Source organism: Hyla sarda, chromosome 8 (genome assembly GCF_029499605.1).
Source record: "Hyla sarda isolate aHylSar1 chromosome 8, aHylSar1.hap1, whole genome shotgun sequence".
Lineage (NCBI taxonomy): Eukaryota > Metazoa > Chordata > Amphibia > Anura > Hylidae > Hyla > Hyla sarda.
In genome coordinates, this window is record NC_079196.1 from 21,139,083 (window position 1) to 21,162,374 (window position 23,292).

The following is a 23,292-nucleotide window of genomic DNA, read 5'->3' on the forward strand; positions in this document are numbered from 1 at the left end:
AGTACAACTCCCAGCGTGCCCGGACAGATGTTGCAAAACTACAACTCCCAGCATGCCCGGACAGATATTACAAAAGTATAACTCCCAGCGTGCCCAGACAGATATTACAAAAGTACAACTCCCAGCGTGCCCGGACAAATATTACAAAAGTATAACTCCCAGCGTGCCCGGACAGATATTACAAAAGTACAACTCCCAGCGTGCCCGGACAGATATTACAAAAGTACAACTCCCAGTGTGCCCGGACAGATATTACAAAAGTACAACTCCCAGCGTGCCCGGACAGATGTTGCAAAACTACAACTCCCAGCATGCCCGGACAGCCGTTGGCTGTCCGGGCATGCTGGGAGTTGTAGTTTTGCACAGAGAACACAGCAAGCCGGGGAGTGAAGTGCTTAACCCCTTGAGGACACCGTCAATTTCTTTTTTCCGTTTTCGTTTTTTTCCTCCTTACTTTTAAAGAACCATAACTCTTATTTTTCCATCCATAGACCCATATAAGGGCTTGTTTTTTTTTGTTTTTTTTTTGCGTAACCAATTGTTATTTGTAATGACACCTTTAATTTTACCATAAAACATATGGAGCAACCAAACAATATTATTTTAAAGATTAACAGCAATTTTTGTACCATTTTTTGGGGGGTTACTTTTTTTACGTAGTGCACTTGACGGTAAAAATGACATGTTTTCTTTATTATGTGGGTCAATGCGATTAAAACGATACCCATGGTTACACTCTTTTCTATTACTGTGTACAGCTGCTGTATGCTCCAGAGGAAGTTGTGTAGTTCTTTCCAGTCTGAGCACAGTGCTCTCTGCTGACACCTCTGTCCGTGTCAGGAACTGTCCAGAGCAGGAGCAAATTCCCATAGCAAACCTCTCCTGCTCTGGACACTTCCTGACACGGACAGAGGTGTCAGCAGAGAGCACTGTGGTCAGACAGAAAAGAAATTCACAAATAATTATTCCTATTAATTAGAAATCCGCTCTTGCACTGAACTCCCGCCGCGGGGCACGTGTTGTTTTAGACACCCGACAACCAAGCATATGCTGTGTCCCTCCATGGATGGAGTTACTTTTTTTAAAGGGGTTATCCAGGAATAGAAATGCAGATCTAAGTTCTTCCATAATGTGCCGGTATGATCCACAGGAAGTTCTTTTCTTTTTGAATTTCCTTTCTGTCTGACCACAGTGCTCTCTGCTGACATCTCTGTCCATTTTAGGATCTGTCCAGAGCAAGAGCAAATCCCCATAGCAAACCTCTCCTGCTCTGCATAGTTCCTGACATGGACAGAGGTGTCAGCAGAGAGCACTGTGGTCAGACAGAAAAGAAATAAAATAAAATAAAACAACTTCCTCTGGAGCATACAGCAGCTGATAAGTACTGGAAGGATTAAGATTTTTCAATAGAAGTCATTTACAAATCTGTTTAACGTTCTGGCACAAGTAGATTTGAAAAAAAAAAATAATTATCCACTATAGTACCCCTTTAAGTTGTTGTTTTCAGTCTGACCACAGTGCTCTCTACTGACACCTCTGTCCATGTCAGGAACTGTCCAGAGTAGGAGAAAATCCCCATAGCAAACCTCTCCTGTTCTGGACAGTTCCTGACATGGACAGAGGTGGCAGCAGAGAGCACTGTGGTCAGACTGAAAGGAGATTAAAAAAGAAAAGAACTTCCTCTGTAGTATTCAGCAGCTGATAAGTACTGGAAGGATTAAGATTTTTTAATAGAAGTAATTTACAAATCTGTTTAACGTTCTGGCACAAGTAGATTTGAAAAAAAAAAAAATTATCCACTAGAGTACCCCTTTAAGTTGTTATTTTCAGTCTGACCACAGTGCTCTCTACTGACACCTCTGTCCATGTCAGCAACTGTCCAGAGTAGGAGTAAATGCCCATAGCAAACCTCTCCTGTTCTGGACAGTTCCTGACATGGACAGAGGTGTCAGCAGAGAGCACTGTGGTCAGACAGAAAGGAGATTAAAAAAAGAAAAGAACTTCCTCTGTAGTATTCAGCAGCTGATAAGTACTGGAAGGATTAAGATTTTTTAATAGAAGTAATTTACAAATCTGTTTAACTTTCTGGCACCAGTTGATTTAAAAAAAAAAAAATAAATAAATACATTTTTTTTTCCACTGTAGTACCCCTTTAACAAGTGCACTGATATGGGGGCAGTAACTATGTGGTTCAGGCTTTGTATGGCGCTGGAGCTGTCAGATTAATTACAATGCACATTATTTTCCTGGTTCACAGCTGCCCACGATGCATAATGAGGAGATGAAAACGTTCTATGGATCTCACTTCTCCCAGCTCCGAAACACCTTTCCCCTATTAAAAGAATTTGCTTACGCTGCAGTAAACAGCCGGTACAGGATCCTATGGCTCAAAGCAAGATAAGAAGTATCATGGCAGGATACTGAATAAGGATCTATTTAGAGATGAGCGAACTTACAGTAAATTCGATTCGTCACGAACTTCTCGGCTCGGCAGTTGATGACTTATCCTGCATAAATGAGTTCAGCTTTCAGGTGCTCCGGTGGGCTGGAAAAGGTGGGTACATTCCTAGGAAAGAGTCTTCTAGGACTGTATCCACCTTTTCCAGCCCACCGGAGCACCTGAAAGCTGAACTAATTTATGCCGGAAAAGTCATCAACTGCCGAGCCGAGAAGTTCGTGACGAATCGAATTTATTGTAAGTTCGCTCATCTCTAGTGTATACCTAGCCTAAAGGTGAAGATGAGCCCCTGTTACCCCTATTACAATTCTATCCTTACTGCACATTCAGGAACTTCAAGAAAGGATTGCAAGGAATCATCTGAAATTGTAGAGAATGGATTTTCTTTTAAAGATGAAGTGTACCCAAAAAATATTAAAAATAAATAAATAAATAAAAAAAAAAGCAGCTCTCTTCAGGAATTTTTTTTATTTTATTTTTCCTTATATAGTGCAGCATAGGCTGCTATTAGAGAATTATGTAGAGGTTCACGTGTAGGCCCTGTGCTTGCCTCTTTTTCCTGATGTGGCAGGCATTGAAAAAGGTTAGGTGTTTGATTACTCCAGCTGGACATCTAATTAGGCTGCATCTTCTGAGTAGCAGCATATGATTCCAGGCCCGGAGTCATTGTTACAGCTAACAGCAAAGCTTGGTCAGGGGTCTCAGGAGCGGGGGCACGTAACCAAGATATCTTTGAGAGTCAGACAAGCCCGGTCTAAAGTGACAAATCAAATCAACCATCCGGAAGCCACTCGCCACTTTCTAAAGTCAACACAATAGAAATTGTCTAGTACAGGGTGCCTTCAGATGTTGCAAAACTACAACTCCCAGCATGCCCAGACAGATGTTACAAAACTATAACCCCCAGCATGCCCGGACAGATGTTACAAAACTATAACCCCCAGCATGCCCGGACAGATATGACAAAACTATAACCCCCAGCATGCCCGGACAGATATTACAAAACTATAACTCCCAGCATGCCCGGACAGATATTACAAAACTATAACTCCCAGCATGCTCAGACAGATGTTACAAAACTATAACTCCCAGCATGCTCAGACAGATATTACAAAACTATAACTCCCAGCATGCTCAGACAGATATTACAAAACTATAACTCCCAGCATGCTCAGACAGATATTACAAAACTATAACTCCCAGCATGCCCGGACAGATATTACAAAACTATAACTCCCAGCATGCTCAGACAGATGTTACAAAACTATAACTCCCAGCATGCTCAGACAGATATTACAAAACTATAACCCCCAGCATGCCCGGACAGATATTACAAAACTATAACTCCCAGCATGCCCGGACAGATATTACAAAACTATAACCCCCAGCATGCCCGGACAGATATTACAAAACTATAACTCCCAGCATGCCCGGACAGATGTTACAAAACTATAACTCCCAGCATGCCTGGACAGATGTTGCAAAACTATAACTCCCAGACAGATGTTGCAAAACTACAACTCCCAGCATGCCCGGAGAGATGTTACAAAACTATAACTCCCAGCATGCTCAGACAGATGTTGCAAAACTACAACTCCCAGCATGCCCGGACAGATGTTGCAAAACTATAACTCCCAGCATGCCCAGACAGATGTTGCAAAACTACAACTCCCAGCATGCCCGGACAGATGTTGCAAAACTACAACTCCCAGCATGCTCAGACAGATGTTGCAAAACTACAACTCCCAGCATGCCCGGACAGATGTTGCAAAACTATAACTCCCAGCATGCTCAGACAGATGTTGCAAAACTACAACTCCCAGCATGCTCAGACAGATGTTGCAAAACTACAACTCCCAGCATGCTCAGACAGATGTTGCAAAACTACAACTCCCAGCATGCCCGGACAGATGTTGCAAAACTATAACTCCCAGCATGCTCAGACAGATGTTGCAAAACTACAACTCCCAGCATGCTCAGACAGATGTTGCAAAACTACAACTCCCAGCATGCTCGGACAGCCGTTGGCTGTCCGGGCATGCTGGGAGTTATAGTTTTGCACAGAGAACACAGCCAGCCGGGATTGAAATGCTTAACCCGTTGAGGACACCGTCAATTTTATTTTTTCCCTTTTCGTTTTTTTCCTCCTCACCTTTAAAGAGCCATAACTCTTATTTTTCCATCCACAGACCCATCTGAGATCTTGTTTATTTTTTTTTTTTTTTTTTGCGCAAACAATTGTTATTTGTAATGACAAATTTCATTTTACCATAAAACATATGGAGCAACCAAACAATATTATTGGAAATATAAACATCAATTTTGCAAATTTTTTTTTTTTTTTTTTTTTTTTTACGCAGTGCACTTTACAGTAAAAATGACATGTTTACTTTATTCTGTGGGTCAATACTATTAAAACGATACCCATGTTTACAAGCTTTTCTATTACTGTATACAGCTGCTGTATGCTCCAGTGGAAGTTGTGTAGTTCTTTCCAGTCTGACCACAGTGCTCTCTGTTGCCACCTCTGTCCATGTCAGGAACTGTCCAGAGCAGGAGCAAATCCCCATAGCAAACCTCTCTTGCACTGGACAATTACTGACATGGACAGAGGTGTCAGCAGAGAGCAATATGGTCAGACTGGAAAAAAAAACTAGACAACTTCCTCTGGAGAATACAGCAGCTGATAAGTACTGGGAGGATTAAGATTTTTATATAGAAATAATTTACAAACCTGTATAACTTTCTGTCGCCATGTGATTTGAAAACACAGGGTCAAGGGACATAATCTGAAGAGTGAGGTCGCAAGCGAAAATACATTCTGCAACTGTCACGAAAGGCCCTGAACGCCATCGGGATCGCAGAGAAAATGTCAGGGAGATTACTCCGCGGTCAACTGACATTTCCGTGACCTTACCTGTCCCTTAGAATAGAAGAGAATGGAAGTCAACAAGGTGGTTAGAGGGTTACACAAGATCAATGTTTATCTCCTTAAAGGGGTACTTTTTTATTTTTTTATTTTTTTTAATCAACTGGTGTTAGAAAGTTAAACAGATTTGTAAATTACTTCTATTAAAAAATCTTAATCCTTCCTGTACTTATTAGCTGCTGAATACTACAGCGGGAATTATTTTCTTCTTTAAACACAGAACTGTCTGCTGATATCATGAGCACAGTGCTCTCTGCTGACATCTCTGTCCATTTTAGGTACTGTCCAGTACTAGGAGAAAATCCCCATAGAAAACATATGCTGCTCTGGACAGTTCATAAAATGGATTCTGTGTTTCAAAAAGAAAAGAATTCCCGCTGTAGTATTCAGCAGCTAATAAGTACAGGAAGGATTAAGATTTTTTAATAGAAGTAATTTACAAATCGGTTTAACTTTCTGGCACCAGTTGATTTAAAAAAAAAAAAAAAAAGTTTTTCACCGGAGTGCTCCTTTAACCCCTTAACCCCTTAACGACGCAGGACGTATATTTATGTCCTGCGCCGGCTCCCGCGATATGAAGCGGGATCGCGCCGCGATCCCGCATCATATCGCGTGGGTCCCGGCGCTAATCAACGGCCGGGACCCGAGGCTAATACCACACATCGCCGATCGCGGCGATGTGCGGTATTAACCCTTTAGAAGCGGCGGTCAAAGCTGACCGCCGCTTCTAAAGTGAAACTGAAAGTATCCCGGCTGCTCAGTCGGGCTGTTCGGGACCGCCGCGGTGAAATCGCGGCATCCCGAACAGCTGATCGGACACCGGGAGGGCTCTTACCTGCCTCCTCGGTGTCCGATCGACGAATGACTGCTCCGTGCCTGAGATCCAGGCAGGAGCAGTCAAGCGTCGATAATGCTGATCACAGGCGTGTTAATACACGCCTGTGATCAGGATGAAAGATCAGTGTGTGCAGTGTTATAGGTCCCTATGGGACCTATAACACTGCAAAAAAAAAGTAAAAAAAAAGTGTTAATAAAGGTCATTTAACCCCTTCCCTAATAAAAGTTTGAATCACCCCCCTTTTCCCATAAGAAAAATAAAACAGTGTAAAAAAAAATAAAAATAAACATATGTGGTATCGCCGCGTGCGTAAATGTCCGAACTATAAAAATATATCATTAATTAAGCCGTACGGTCAATGGCGTACGCGCAAAAAAATTCCAAAGTCCAAAAGAGCGTATTTTGGTAACTTTTTATAACATTAAAAAATGAATAAAAAGTGATCAAAAAGTCAGATCAAAACAAAAATCATACCAATAAAAACTTCAGATCACGGCGCAAAAAATGAGTCCTTATACTGCCCCATACGTGGAAAAATAAAAAAGTTATAGGGGTCAGAAGATGACATTATTAAACGTATAAATTTTCCTGCATGTAGTTATGATTTTTTCCAGAAGTGCGACAAAATCAAACCTATATAAGTAGGGTATCATTTTAACCGTATGGACCTACAGAATAATGATAAGGTGTAATTTTTACCGAAATATGCACTGCGTAGAAACGGAAGCCCCCAAAAGTTACAAAATGGCGTTTTTTTTCGATTTTGTTGCACAATGATTTTTTTTTCCGTTTCGCCGTGCCTTTTTGGGTAAAATGACTAATGTCACTGCAAAGTAGAATTGGCGACGCAAAAAATAAGCCATAATATGGATTTTTAGGTGGAAAATTGAAAGGGTTATGATTTTTTAAAGGTAAGGAGGAAAAAACGAAAGTGCAAAAACGGAAAAACCCTGAGTCCTTAAGGGGTTAAGGACGCAGGACGTAAATGTACGTCCTGGTGAGGTGGTACTTAACGCACCAGGACGTACATTTACGTCCTAAGCATAACCGCGGGCATCGGAGCGATGCCCGTGTCATGCGTGGCTGATCCCGGCTGCTGATCGCAGCCAGGGACCCGCCGGCAATGGCCGACGCCCGCGATGTCGCGGGCATCCGCCATTAACCCCTCAGGTGCCGGGATCAATACAGATCCCGGCATCTGCGGCGGTTCGCGATTTAAATGAACGATCGGATCGCCCGCAGCGCTGCTGCGGGGATCCGATCATTCCTAACGCCGCACGGAGGTCCCCTCACCTTCCTCCGTGCGGCTCCCGGTGTCTCCTGCTCTGGTCTGTGATCGAGCAGACCAGAGCAGAAGATGACCGATAATACTGATCTGTTCTATGTCCTATACATAGAACAGATCAGTATTAGCAATCATGGTATTGCTATGAATAGTCCCCTATGGGGACTATTCAAGTGTAAAAAAAAATGTAAAAAAATGTAAAAGTAAAAGTAAAAAAAAAGTGAAAAATACCCTCCCCCAATAAAAAAGTAAAACGTCCGTTTTTTCCTATTTTACCCCCAAAAAGCGTAAAAAACATTTTTTATAGACATATTTGGTATCGCCGCGTGCGTAAATGTCCGAACTATTAAAATAAAATGTTAATGATCCCGTACGGTGAACGGCGTGAACGAAAAAAAATAAAAAAAAGTCCAAAATTCCTACTTTTTTAATACATTTTATTTTTAAAAAAATTATAAAAAATGTATTAAAAGTTTTTTATATGCAAATGTGGTACCAAAAAAAAGTACAGATCATGGCGCAAAAAATGAGCCCCCATACCGCCGCTTATACGGAAAAATAAAAAAGTTAGAGGTCATCAAAGGGATTATAAACGTACTAATTTGGTTAAAAAGTTTGTGATTTTTTTTAAGCGCAACAATAATATAAAAGTATATAATAATGGGTATCATTTTAATTGTATTGACCCTCAGAATAAAGAACACACGTCACTTTTACCATAAATTGTACGGCGTGAAAACAAAACCTTCCAAAATTAGCAAAATTGCGTTTTTCGTTTTAATTTCCCCACAAAAATAGTGTTTTTTGGTTGCGCCATACATTTTATGATATAATGAGTTATGTCATTACAAAGGACAACTGATCGCGCAAAAAACAAGCCCTCATACTAGTCTGTGGATGAAAATATAAAAGAGTTATGATTTTTAGAAGGCGAGGAGGAAAAAATGAAAACGTAAAAATTAAATTGTCTGAGTCCTTAAGGCCAAAATGGGCTGAGTCCTTAAGGGGTTAAACCCTTAAGGACCCAGGGCGTACAGGTACGCCTTTGCTCCCTGGTACTTAAGGACCAAGGGCGTACCTGTACGCCCGTGGGAATTTCGGTCCCCGCCGCGCGCCGGGCGGGGATCGGGCCAGGGTGACTGCTGATATCGATCAGCAGGCACCCCGCGCAAATGCCCTGGGGGGTCATTAGACCCCCCCATGTCGGCGATCGGCGCAAATCGCAAGTGAATTCACACTTGCGATTTGCACCGATTCCAGGTCATTACGGGTCTATGGTGACCCGTTGACCCGGAATAGAAGGGGGATCGCGGGTGTCCTAGACACCCACGATCCCCCTGTAGCGATAGGAGTGAGGTGGCAGAGTTGCCACCCCTCCTATCTCTGCTATTGGTGGTCTGGACGCGACCACCAATAGCAGATCGGGGGCGGAGGGGTTTACTTTCGGGGCAGGACGGGGAAACCGAAGATCCACTTACCCATCGGCGACGGCAGCGGGCGACGATCGGCGTAAGAAGAGGAACGCAGCTTCCTGGATCCAACGGAAGCTGGTGAGTTACTTAGCAACATCTGGAGGGCTACAGTCTGAGACCACTATAGTGGTCTCTAATCTGTAACCCTCCAGATGTTGTAAAACTACAACTCCCAGCATGCCCAGAGAGCTGATTAGGCTTGCTGGGAGTTGCAGTTTTGCAACAGCTGGAGGTCTACAGTTTGAGACCACTGCAAAGTGATCTCTATACTGTGCACCTCCAGATCTTGCAAAACTACAACTCCCAGCATGCCCAGACAGCAGTTTGCTGTCTGGGCATGCTGGGAGTTGTAGTTTTGCAACATCTGGAGGTCCACAGTTTGGAGACCACTGTGCAGTGGTCTCTAAACTATAGCTCTCCAGATGTTGCAAAACTGCAACTCCCAGCATGCCTAAACAGCAAACAGCTGTCTCTGCATGCTGGGAGTTGTAGTTGCGTACCTCCAGCTGTTGCATAACTACATCTCCCAGCATGCCTTTCGGCGATCAGTACATGCTGGGAGTTGAAGTTTTGCAACAGCTGGAGGCACACTGGTTGGAAAATACTGAGTTAGGTAACAGAACCTAACTGAAGGTTTTCCAACCAGTGTGCCTCCAGCTGTTGCAAAAGTACAACTCCCAGCATGCACGGTCTGTCAGTACATGCTGGGAGTTGTAGTTTTGAAACAGCTGGAGGTTTGCACCCCCATGTGAACGTACAGGGTACATTCACACTGGCAAGCTTACAGTAAGTTTTGTGCTTCAAGTATGAGCTGCGGCAAATTTTTCACCGCAGCGCAAACTCCTAGCGGTAAATTCACTGTAAACCCGCCAGTGTGAACGTACCCTAAAAACACTACACTACACATAATAAAGAGTAAAACACAACATATACACCCCCTTACACTGTCCCCCCAATAAAAATAAAAAACGTATTGTACGGCAGTGTTTCCAAAATAGAGCCTCCAGCTGTTGCAAAACAACAACTCCCAGCATTTCCGGACAGCCACTAACTGTCCAGGCATGCTGGGAGTTTAGCAACAGCTGGAGGCACCCTGTTTGGGAATCACTGGCGTAGAATACCCCTATGTCCACCCCTGTGCAATACCTAATTTAGTCCTCAAATGCGCATGGCGCTCTCTCACTTCAGAGCCCTGTCGGATTTCAAGGAAACAGTTTAGTGCCACATATGGGGTATCTCCGTACTCGGGAGAAATTGCACTACTAATTTTGGGGGCTTTTTTTCCTTTTACCCCTTATGAAAAAGAAAAGTTGGGGTCTACACCAGCCTGTTAGTGTAAAAAAAATTTTTTTTTACATTAACATGCTGGTGTTGTCCTTTACTTTTTATTTTCACAGGAGGTAAAAGGAAAAAATGACCCCAAAAATTGTAACCCAATTTCTCCTGAGTACGGAAATGCCCCATATGTGGGCGTAAAATGCTCTGCGGACGCACAACAAGGCTCAGGAGTGAGAGCGCACCATGTACATTTGAGGCCTAAATTGGTGATTTGCACAGGGGTGGCTGATTTTACAGCGGTTCTGACATAAACCACAAAAAATATATACCCACATGTGACCCCATTTTGGAAACTACACCCCTCATGTAATGTAATAAGGGGTACAGTGAGCATTTACGCCCCACAGGTGTCTGACAGATTTTTGGCACAGTGATCAGTGAAAATGAAAAATTTAATTTTCCATTTGCACAGCCCACTGTTCCAAAGATCTGTCAAACGCCAGTGGGGTGTAAATGCTCACTGTACCCCTTATTATATTCTGTGAGGGGTGTAGTTTCCAAAATGGGGTCACATGTGGGGGGGGGGGTCCACTGTTCTGGCACTACGGGGGGCTTTGTAAATGCACATGGCCCCTGACTACCATTCCAAACGAATTCTCTTTCCAAAAGCTCAATGGTGCTCCTCCTCTTCTGAGCATTGTAGTTCGCCCGTAGTGCACTTCAGGTCCACTTATGGGGTACCTCCATACTCAGAAGAGATGGGGTTACAAATTTTGGGGGGTATTTTCTGCTATTAACCCTTGCAAAAATGTGAAATTTGGGGGGAAACACACATTTTAGTGAAAAAAATATAAATATTTTTTTAGATATGCAAAAGTCATGAAACCCGTGTGGGATATTAAGGCTCACTTTATTCCTTGTTACGTTCCTCAAGGGGTCTAGTTTCCAAAATGGTATGCCATGTGTTTTTTTTTTTTTTTTTGCTGTTCTGGCACCATAGGGGCTTCCTAAATGCGACATGCCCCCCGAGCAAAATTTGCTCTCAAAAAGTCAAATATCACTCCTTCTCTTCTGAGCATTGTAGTTCGCCCGTAATGCACTTCATGCCAACTTATGGGGTACCGCCATACTTAGAAGAGATGGGGTTAAAAATTTTGGGGGGTATTTTCTGCTATTAACCCTTGAAAAAATGTGAAATTTTGGGGGGGAAACACACATTTTAGTGAAAAAAAGAATTTTTTTTTTACATATGCAAAAGTCGTGAAACACCTGTGGGGTATTAAGGCTCACTTTATTCCTTGTTACGTTCCCCAAGGGGTCTAGTTTCCAAAATGGTATGCCATGTGGGTTATTTTTGCTGTTCTGGCACCATAGGGGCTTCCTAAATGCAACATGCCCCCCAAAAACCATTTCTGAAAAACGTACTCTCCAAAATCCCCTTGTTGCTCCTTCGCCTCTGAGCCCTCTACTGCGCCCGCCGACCACTTTACATAGACATATGAGGTATGTGCTTACTCGAAAGAAATTGGGCTACAAATAGAAGTATACATTTTCTCCTTTTACTCCTTGTAAAAATTAAAAAATTGGGTTTACAAGAACATGCAAGTGTAAAAAATAAAGATTGTGAATTTTCTCCTTCACTTTGCTGCTATTCCTGTGAAACACCTAAAGGGTTAAAACACTTACTGATAGTCATTTTGAATACTTTGGGGGGTGTAGTTTTTATAATGGGGTCATTTGTGGGGTATTTCTAATGGGAAGACCCTTCAAATCCACTTCAAACCTGAACTGGTCTCTGAAAAAAAGCTTGATTCAAAATTTTGTGAAAAATTGGAAAAGTGCTGCTGAACTTTGAAGCCCTCTGGTGTCTTCCAAAAGTAAAAACACGTCAATTTTATGATGCAAACATAAAGTGGACATATTGGAAATGTGAATAAAAAAAATATATTTTGAATATCCATTTTTTACAAATGGATACAAGCAGAAAGCTTCAAAGTTAGAAAAATGCTAAATTTTCTAATTTTTCATCAAATTTTGGGATTTTTCACCAAGAAAGGATGCAAGTTACCACAAAATGTTACCACTGTGTTAAAGTAGAATATGTCACGAAAAAACAATCTCGGAATCAGAATGATAACTAAAAGCATTCCAGAGTTATTAATGTTTAAAGTGACAGTGGTCAGATGTGCAAAAAAAACGCTCTGGTCCTAAGGTGTAAAATGGCCTGGTCCTAAAGGGGTTAAAGGGGGTTCTCCAACATAAGGCGACTTTAATAATTAAAGGGGTATTCCGTTGGAAAAACAATTTTGTTTTTAAATCAACTGATGCCAGAAAATTAAAAAGATTTTTTTAATTATTTTTATATAAAAAATCTTAACACTTCCAGTACTTATCAGCTGCTGTATACTACAGAGGAAGTTGAGTTGTTCTTTTCTGTCTGACCACAGTGCTCTCTGCTGACACCTCTGTCGGTGTCAGGAACTGTCCAGAGCAGGAGAGGTATGCTATGGGGATTTGCTCCTGCTCCGGACAGTTCCTGACATGGACAGAGGTGTCAGCAGAGAGCACTGTGGTCAAACTAAAAAGAACTACACAACTGGAGCATACAGCAGCTGATAAGTACTGGAAGGATTACGATTTACAAATCTGTTTAACTTTCAGGAGCCAATTGATTTGAACAACAACAAAAAAAATTTTTTTCACCTAAGTACCCCTTTAAGCCACCTTGTTGACCAGACCCGGCCTAAAGCCCGACAGGTCCTGGAATGCAGAAAGGAACAATGTTCCATTACTCCTTGCTGACTCTGCATAATTATACGGTCCTCTTGATCACCTGCACACTTTCTGTATGTATACCCCTTAGGACTGAACAGTACCGCTAGGTTACTAGCAGTATTCGCCAGGGTGAGCTCTGGTACACAAACTGAACTCTACACTAAGGGTATGTTCACACTACGTAATTCCGGCGGAATTCCGTGAGCGGAATGCCGCAAACGGAATTACGTGCTGTGAGCATAAACATCAGTGTGAATGGGTTTCCGCGGGACCCGTTCACACTGCGGAATTTCCGCGGCGGACAATTCCGCCGCTGAAATTGTTCGGCGCAAAGAAAGAACATGTTCATTCTTTGCACGGAAGTCCGCGAACACTGCATAGTAGTCAATGGCGGGGTCCTACCAGAATGGAACCTCCGCTCGCGGAATTCTGCGAGCGGAGATTCCGTTCATTATCTGTCGTGTGAACATACCCTAATTCTGACATTACACTCTAGAGCAGTGTTTTGCAACCAGGGTGCCTCCAGCTGTTGCAAAACTACAACTCCCAGCATGCCCGGACAGCCGTTGGCTGTCCGGGCATGCTGGGAGTTGTAGTTTTGCAACAGCTGGAGGCACCCTGGTTGGGAAACACTGCTCTATGACCTGCTGTCTACTATACAACCCATAATATAGTTACATACTGTACAGGATGTGTGATCGCAACATTGTATCAATAATCAAAATCAGATCTAATTCTGCATTGTTTTGTATCGATAATCGGAATCAGATCTAATTCTGCATTGTATCCGACCCCCCTAATATATCTGGCATGGGGTCTTGTGGTCTTTACATTTTATCTGAAACCCCAGGATCACTACGTTCTGCAGACTCCATTGTATCAGGTCGCTCCCAGCATTCCCGGACAGCCAAAGGCATGCTGGAAGTTGTAGTTTTGCAACAGCTGGAGGCACACAGGTTGGGAAACACAGCTTTAGACTGACTAATTCCCAGCTTCACATGAAGGGAATGGTTGACTAAGCAGGGACCTGCCACCTTTCTACCCATTTGAATGGCCACTAGGTGGCGGCAAAGTACATACATAGACATAGATCTGTCTCATAACCAATTACTATAGTACTGGAAACTCACGCAGTGGGACACTGCGTCATTACTGCCCCACCTCCATAAAATAAGCCCCTCCCACATGACTAATTCCCAGCTTCACATGAAGGGAATGGTTGACTAAGCAGGGACCGGCCACCTTTCTACCCATTTGAATGGCCACTAGGTGGCGGCAAAGTACATACATAGACATAGATCTGTCTCATAACCAATTAGTATAGCACTGGAAACTCACGCAGTGGGACACTGCATCATTACTGCCCCACCTCCATAAAATAAGCCCCTCCCACATGACTAATTCCCAGCTTCACATGAAGGGAATGGTTGACTAAGCAGGGACCGGCCACCTTTCTACCCCTTTGAATGGCCACTAGGTGGCGGCAAAGTACATACATAGACATAGATCTGTCTCATAACCAATTAGTATAGCACTGGAAACTCACGCAGTGGGACACTGCATCATTACTGCCCCACCTCCATAAAATAAGCCCCTCCCACATCTAGACTTCTTCTATGGGATGTTGATTTGTCTAATAAAATGAACACAGATTTGAAAGATATTTAAACATGATCTCTGCTGAGATAAAACTTTTAGTTCCATTCTAAAGTTCATTTTCATTTAATTAAGAAACAGCGAGTCGTGGGATCGGAGCGCCGCCGCCGCCGATGTTTAATTAATCATTTTTCGGATGCAAAGTCGGAGGAGCTGAGGATTTCTCCACTACCCAGAGCCTCATTAAACCTCTGAAAAGGTTAATTAAATTTCTAGGGGCAATTTTATTTTAAATATTTTTTTTTTTTTTTTTTACTTTTTACCTCCCCCGGACCTAAATGGTTTCTCCCTGGAAAAAAGGCTTGATGTAGAATTAAACTAATGTACTGACCTTTGTGGATTCCGATTTCTGATTAAACTGGAGACTTATTAAATAATGCAGGAAGATATTTGCCATTTACTCCGGGAGGAGACCATCAGTGCAGCTCTGCAGAGTCGCCGAAAGTTCTCGTAGATTATTATTATTTTTTTTAATTTGCTGATCGGTCTAAAATGTTTACAAAGTGTTTGTTTAGTCTACTGCTCAGATTCTAGAATTTTCTTAAAGATTCTAGAATTTTCTTAAAGAGCAGAATCGGTTTGCTATGGGGATTTGCTTCTACTCTGGACAGCTCCCAAGACAGGTGTCATCAGAGAGCACTTAGACAGAAAAGAACAACTCAACTTCAGCAGCTCATAAGTACTGAAAGGATTAAGATTTTTTTAATAGACGTAATTTACAAATCTGTTTAACTTTCTGCAGCCAGTTGATATATATATATAAAAAAAAGTTTTTTCCCGGATAACCCCTTTAAGTCTGATAGACTGAGAAGAGGTAGTTAATCGTGTGATGAGAAGGAGAGGTCACCTCTAGACCTCTGCTGTGGACCTGTACCTCACCACATGAGGACAGGACTGATCTAAATTGTTCCAGAGCTACAGCACCCTTCACAGGATCCCGCCATCAGGTCATCCAACAAGTCAGAAGCAAATCTGCAGTGGGGAGAAGAGTCAAGCGAGCCCACGGACCCCATTAGTAAAGTAGAGAATAACAGGAGATAGAAAGCCTTGGGCAACTCTGGGATTGATATGAGATACATAGATATGAGTTAGATATAAGTTAGATATGAGATAGATAGATATGAGATAGATATATAGATAATGTTTATATGGACCGTCATATTCCTGCAGGGCTGGCAGACACCGTCTCTCTTTTATGTACTCGTGTGTCCTCAGTTCATCCTTGCCGCAGCTTGTACACTGTAACGCAGTTTAATATATTTCTGTATAAATCGCGAGCACTAAACACTCGTCTGTGGGAGGATTTATAGATATAATTACCGCAGAACCTTAGTATGAAGCCCATAAACCTCAGCACAGTCATCTAGAGTCTCTGTCGGAGCTCCGTCTGCCATTGATATAAGACGCTGCATCGCAGGCGGCAGAAAAGTCACTTTTATTTGTATTGCATTTTTCTTTTTCATACTTCGCTTCTAATGCTTATAAAGAATGCAGAGTCGGTGCCTGCTAGGTGAACTGCATGTTAACTCTCTATATCAGTGTTTCTCAAACAGGGTGCCTCCAGCTGTTGAAAAACTACAACTTCCAGCATGCCCGGACAGCCTTTGGCTGTCCGGGCATGCTGGGAGTTGTAGTTTTTCAACAGCTGGAAGCACTCTGGTTGGGAAGCCTCCCAGCCCACAATCTCATCATTCACTCTTCAAAACAGCACAAGTCTGTCTTAAAGGGGTACTCCACTGGAAAAAAGTTTTTTTTAAATCAACTGGTGCTAGAAAGTTAAACAAATTTGTAAATTACTTCTATTAAGAATCTTAATCCTTCCAGTGCTTATCAGCTGCTGTATACTACAGAGGAAGTTATTTTCTTTTTGAATTTCCTTTCTGCCTGACCACAGTGCTCTCTTTCTGTCCATGTCAGTGTGGTGGCCCAGTACGGGAGATGTTGTCCTGTCAGGCAGCTTCCTTCAGTGTCCCCAGGGTCCCTTGTACCTGTCCCCCCCCCCCCCCTGTACATATGTTCTGCAGTGTATTGTATTATACAATGTGTTGTATCTTTAAGAGTGATCCCAGGGGTGACCTATGGGCTCCCTGCTAGTCTCCCCCATATAAGCCCTGGGTGGAGCTTCTCTCTCTTCTGCTGAGGTCCAGTGCAGTCTTGTCTAGTCTGTGTGTCCAGAGTGATGGAGACCTCAAAGTCCAGTCCTGCAGCCGCCATCAAGTCAAGTAAGATAAAGTCACAGCTTTATGAGTCAAGTCAAGTCAGTCCATGTCATCTGTCAAGTCAGCGTGGTCTGCATTCAATTGTCCAGTCCTACTACAAGTCCCAGCAAGCCCTTAAGGTCTCTGCGTCACTGATCACCTCCGTGGGCCCTGGCTGAACTGTATAGACTTTACTATCTGTCTAACCTCAGTAAAGCTACCGTTGTCCCTAACTTGGCCTCGGAGTCATTATTGCCCCCGTGCCTATGCCAGGATCCAGCGGTATACCTTCAGGTGGTTATAGGCTAAACCACCCCCTGGCGTCACGAATATAAGGGGTTAAAGGGGTACTCCCATGGAAAACTTTTTTATTTATTTTTCTAATCAACTGGTGCCAGAAAGTTAAACAGATTTGTAAATTACTTCTATAAAAAAAAAATCTTAATCCTTCCAGTACTTATTAGCTGCTGAATACTACAGAGGAAATTTTTTTACTTTTTGGAATACAGTACTCTCTGCTGACATCATGACCACAGTGCTCTCTGCTGACATCTCTGTCCATTTCAGGAACTGTCCAGCATATGTTTTCTAGGGGGATTTTCTCCTACTCTGGGTAGTTCTTAAAACGGACAGAGATGTCAGCAGAGAGCACTGTGGTCAGGATGTCAGCAGAGAGCTCTGTGTTCCAAAATGAAAACCATTTCCTCTGTAGTATTCAGCAGCTAATAAGTACTGGAAGGATTAAGATTTTTTAATATAAGTAAAATACAGATCTGTTTAACTTTCTGGCACCAGTTGATTTAAAAAGAAAAGTTTTCCACGGGAGTACCCCTTTAATGCCATCTGCCCCTAGGGTAACAACATCTGCCCTCATCACACCCCACTACCACATCAGGAACTGTCCAGAGTAGAAGCAATTCCCCACAGCAAACCTCTCTTGCTCTGGACAGTACCTGACATGGACAGAGGTGTCAGCAGAGAGCACTTGTGGTCAGATAGAAAGGAAATTCAAAAGAAAAGAACTTCCTCTGTAGCATACAGCAGCTGATAAATACTGGAAGGATTAACATTTTTTAATAGAAGTCATTTACAAATCTGTTTAACTTCTGGCACCAGTTGATTTAAAAAAAATGTTTTCCACTGGAGTACCCCTTTAAGGTGGATATGTTCATTGAGGTATTAGGTAACATGCGCACAGAAGCCTGTGGAGTGGGGAGCGAGTGTAGCTGGAGAGAGACAGAAGCAGAGAGTGGCTGCAGCAGCTTGCAGTAAGTGTTATATCTCACTATACTGCTCAGTACTGCTCTATAACGTCCTCCATGTGGCTGCTGAGAGTGTGCTATAGAAGTATAATGGAGTAGGATCCCATCTTCTGTATGTGCAGCGAATGGGAGTTATCATGGTAACTAATCTATACTCACTGGCTAAGGAACAACTGAAAATTAAAGATGGAACCTGCAGAGGGGAAAACTGGTGAAAAATGTCATATACAAGTTATATAATGGCCAGAAATAATGCTACTCCTCAATTACACACGCAAGACAGCTTATCCTAAAACATCACATGAAACAACAGAAACACTTTAAAGGGGTTGTCCAGCAAAAGAAACAACTTGTATGTGGTGTCAAAAAGTAATAAAGCAATTTACTAATATATGTTATTAGCCACAGTGCAAAGATATATCTATATCCGCTGTGCTGTTTGACTTGTACGCTGTGACATACTACTGTGACTGTGGAAGGCTTCCTGCTGCCTTATCTAATGAGTCATCAACCTAATGAGCAGTAATATGAGCTCCCTTCTTCAAATCACTGGTCTCATCCTGAGCAGACCGGAGGGGAGGGGGGGGAAGGACGGGAGCTCTCTACAGAGCCTGTGATGTGTATGGAAGATCTGTGTACAATGGCTAATAACATTATATTAGTAAGTTGCTATATTATACTTTTTGACACCATACACCGGTTGTTTCTTTCACAGAGGAAGTTGTGTAGTTCTTTTCAGCCTGACCACAGTGCTCTCTGTTGCCACCTCTGTCCGTGTCAGGAACTGTCCAGAGCAGGATAGGATTGCTATGGGGATTTGCTTCTACTGTGGACAGTTCCTGACACGGACAGAGGTGTCAGCAGAGAGCACTGTGGTCAGACTGGAAAGAACTACACAACTTCCTGTGGAGCATACAGCAGCTGATAAGTACTGGAAGGATTAAGATAATTAAATAGAAGTAATTTACAAATCTGGATGCAAGATAGATACAGTCATGCCAGCACCGCCGGTGTAACAAGACAGAGACCCCCTCTTATACTGTATTCTGGCCAGTCCTTAAAGGGATACTCTTGTGGAAATTCTTTTTTATTTATTTATTTATTTTTAAACAGATTTGTAAATCAGACAATAAAATATAAAAAATGGGGCTCAAGGTCATGGATATATGGAGTAATGATTATTTACTAGAATAAATGGAATAAAATTCAAATAATAATTGATGCCTGACTACCCACAGGGCCCTTGCAGATATGGGTAGTCAGGCATCAATTATTATTTGACAAATTTTATACCATTTATTCTATTCAATAATCATTGCTCCATATATCCATGACCTTGAGCCCCATTTTTTATATTTTATTGTCTAGATATTTTGTGACACCTGAGGTATAGGTGTCTGTTGGGTAGCCCAGGTCTTAATCGCTGTCCAGAGCACTTTAGAGCCTCTCCACGCTTCTTTTTCTGTAGATTTGTAAATCTTAATCCTTCCAGCATATGCGAAGAGCAGAGAGGGATGCAGTGATCACTGTCATGTGTACTGTGAACAAAAAAAAAATGCGAATATTCGGAATTGCGAATATATAGTGCTATATTCGCAATATCCGCGAATTCGCAAATATGCAATATTTGCTATTAAAATTCGAATTGCAAATATTCGCGAGCAACACTACTGGGGATTTGGAGGATTCTATTTCCTGTGAGTATATGAGATCTTCAGCTTCTGTGGAGTTGTAAAAGTCAGAAGAAAATCGCATTTTCACCCAAACTCGTTTCCTTATGATTAGTTTACAACAATCCCGCGCATTTCTCATTCTTACGGCTTTGTTTCCACTTTCATGAGTTTTCTATGAAGTTATTTTCCCCAAACCTTCTAAAGGAATAAGACGCTATATAAGCCGTGCATAAAGGGAAAAAAATAATGTATTTTATAATTTAAATGATCGGTTTATTTGAACAGTGAGAGACAGAACAACAACAAAATCCAGAAAAATACATTTCATATAAGTTATAAATTGATTTACATTTTACTAAGTGATATAAGTATTTGATCCCTTATCAATCAGCAAGATTTCTGTCTCCCAGGTGACTTTTAATACAAGTGACGAGCTGAGATTAGGAGCACTCTCTTAAAGGGGTACTCCGCTGCTCAAAGTTCAGAACAAAATGTTCCAAACGCTTAGAGCTGGCGAATTGTGACATCATAACCCCACCCCCTCAATGCAAGTCTATGGGAGGGGGCGTGATGCAGTCATGTCCCTCCCACAGACTTTCATTGAGGGGGCCGGGCGGGACGTCACAATTCCCTGGCGCCAGCTCTAAGCGTTTGGAACATTTTGTTCTGAACTTTGAGCAGCGGAGTACCCCTTTAAGAGAGTGCTCCTAATCTTGCTGACTGATAGGGGATCAAATATATATATCACTTAGTAAAATGTAAATCAATTTATAACTTATATGAAATGTATTTTTCTGGATTTTGGAACATTTTTTCCTGAACGCTGACCAGCAGAGTACTCCTTTAAAGGGTACACTCCTAATCTCTGTTTGTTACCTGTATAAAAGGCTCCTGTCCATAGAATCAGATTCCAAATTCTCCACCATGGCCAAGACCAAAGAGCCGTCCAAGAATGTCAGGGATAGGATTGTAGACCTACACAAGGCTGCAATGGGCTACAAGACCATCGCCAAGGAGCTCAGGGAGAGGTTTACACCCGATGGCTGTCCGGGCATGCTGGTAGTTGTAGTTTTGCAGCAGCACGTGGTATGTAAGGCTGCTTTCACACTATATAATTTCTCAGTTTTAAACACCCGTCATAATGTTCCGTTAAGGAAACCCTTAAAGGGGAACTCCGCCCCTAGACATCTTATCCCCTATCCAAAGGATAGGGGATAAGATGTCAGATCGCGGGGGTCCCGCCGCTGGGGCCCCCTGGGATCTCGGCTGCAGGACCCACCTGTTGCGGCTTCCGGAAACGCTGGAGGCTTCGGCTCCCAACCATGGTGACGTGAGGCCGTGACGTCATTACTCCACCCCCGTGTGACGTCACGCCCGCCCCTCAATGCAAGTCTATGGGAGGGGGCATGACAGCTGCCACGCCCCCTCCCATAGGTTTTCTTTGAGGGGGGGCGGAGTGTGACGTCACACGGGGGTGGAGCCGTGACGTCACATTGCTCCGGCCCCGTGACGTCACATTGCTCCGGCCCCATGATCGACAGCAATCAGACCCGGAGCAAACACGCTCTGGGGGACTGATTTTAATGGGGTGCAGCGTGCAAGATCACGGGGTCCCCAGTGGTGGGACCCCCGCGATCAGGCATCTTATCCAGGGCCGGACTGGGTGTGAAAAGCAGCCCTGGAAAAAATTACATATCAGCCCCAGTGTTGCGTCATTATACCAGCACGTCGTCATTTTCTTGTTCATAAAAGGTTAAATCATGCATTATAAAGCATATTAGTTTCCCCCACATTAGGTGCAGTATAGTCCCCCACATTAGGTACAGTATAGTTCCCCCCACATTAGGTGCAGTAGAGTTCCCCCCACATTCGGTTGGCAGTATAGTTCCCCCCACATTAGGTTGGCAGTATAGTTCCCCCCACATTAGGTGCATTATAGTTCCCCCACATTAGGTGCAGTATAGTTCCCCCCACATTAGGTGCAGTACAGTTCCCCCACATTAGGTGCAGTATAGTTCCCCCACATTAGCTGCAGTATAGTTCCCCCCACATTAGGTGCAGTATGGTTTCCCCCACTTTAGGTTCAGTACAGTTCCCCCCACATTAGGTGCAGTATAGTTCCCCCCCACATTAGGTGCAGTATAGTTCCCCCCACATTAGGTGCAGTACAGTTCGCCCCCACATTAGGTGCAGTATAGTTCCCCCCACATTAGTTGCAGTACAGTTCCCCCCCACATTAGGTGCAGTACAGTTCCCCCCCACATTAGGTGCAGTACAGTTCCCCCCCACATTAGGTGCAGTACAGTTCCCCCCCACATTAGGTGCAGTACAGTTCCCCCCCACATTAGGTGCTTTACAGTTCCCCCACATTAGCTGCAGTATAGTTCCCCAAATTAGGTGCAGTCACTGAGGACAAGCAGGGCTCTGTACACTGAGGACAAGCAGGGCTCTGTATACTGAGGACAAGCAGGGCTCTGTACACTGAGGACAAGCGGGGCTCTGTGCACTGAGGACAAGCGGGGATCTGTACACTGAGGACAAGCAGGGCTCTGTACACCGAGGACAAGCGGGGCTCTGTACACTGAGGACAAGCGGGGCTCTGTACACACGAGGACAAACAGGGCTCTGTACACTGAGGACAAGCGGGGCTATGTACACTGAGGACAAGCGGGGCTCTGTACACTGAGGACAAGCGGGGATCTGTACACTGAGGACAAGGGGGGGGATCTCTACACTGAGGACAAGCGGGGCTCTGTACACTGAGGACAAGGGGGGGGGGATCTCTACACTGAGGACAGCCCCCCCCCCCCCAATCCTCAAGTAGAAAAACAAAGTCAAGTCGATGGGACTTTGTGATTAGCCGTTATGACCCGTTAATGCCATTATGAATAACGGACGTTATTTTGTGACGGGAGAAAATTTGTGCATGTACCGGTTTTTTACCGTCACAAAATAACGTCCGTTGTTCATAATGGCATTAACGGGTCATAACGGCTAATCACAAAGTCACATAGACTTGGCTGGGATTTTGTAACGGACTGTTTTAAGGGTTTCCTTAACAGAACATTATAACGGGTCTTTAAAGGGTTACTCCACTGGAAAACATTTTTTATTTTTTATTTATTCAACTGGTGCCGGAAAGTTAAAAAGATTTGTAAATGACTTCTATTAAAAAAAAAAAAATCTTAATCCTTTCAGTACTTATCAGCTGCTGTTATGATCCACAGGAAGTTCTTTTCTTTTTTAATTTCCTTTCTGCCTGACCACAGTGCTCTCTGCTGACACCTCTGTCCATTTTTGGAACTGTCCAGAGTAGGAGCAAATCCCCATAGAAAACCTCTCCTGTTTTGGACAGTACCTAAAATGGACAGAGGTGTCAGCAGAGAGCACTGTGGTCAGACATAAAGTAAACTCAAAAAGAAAAGAACTTCCTGTGGATCATAACAGCAGCTGATAAGTACTGGAAGA

At 43.1% G+C, this 23,292-nt stretch overlaps 1 protein-coding gene across 2 annotated transcripts in view; it reads left to right on the forward strand.

The window, feature by feature from the left end:
- The window catches only part of ACMSD (aminocarboxymuconate semialdehyde decarboxylase), a 66,286-nt gene that overhangs the window by 602 nt on the left and 42,392 nt on the right, over positions 1 to 23,292 (forward strand). The window lies entirely within an intron of this gene.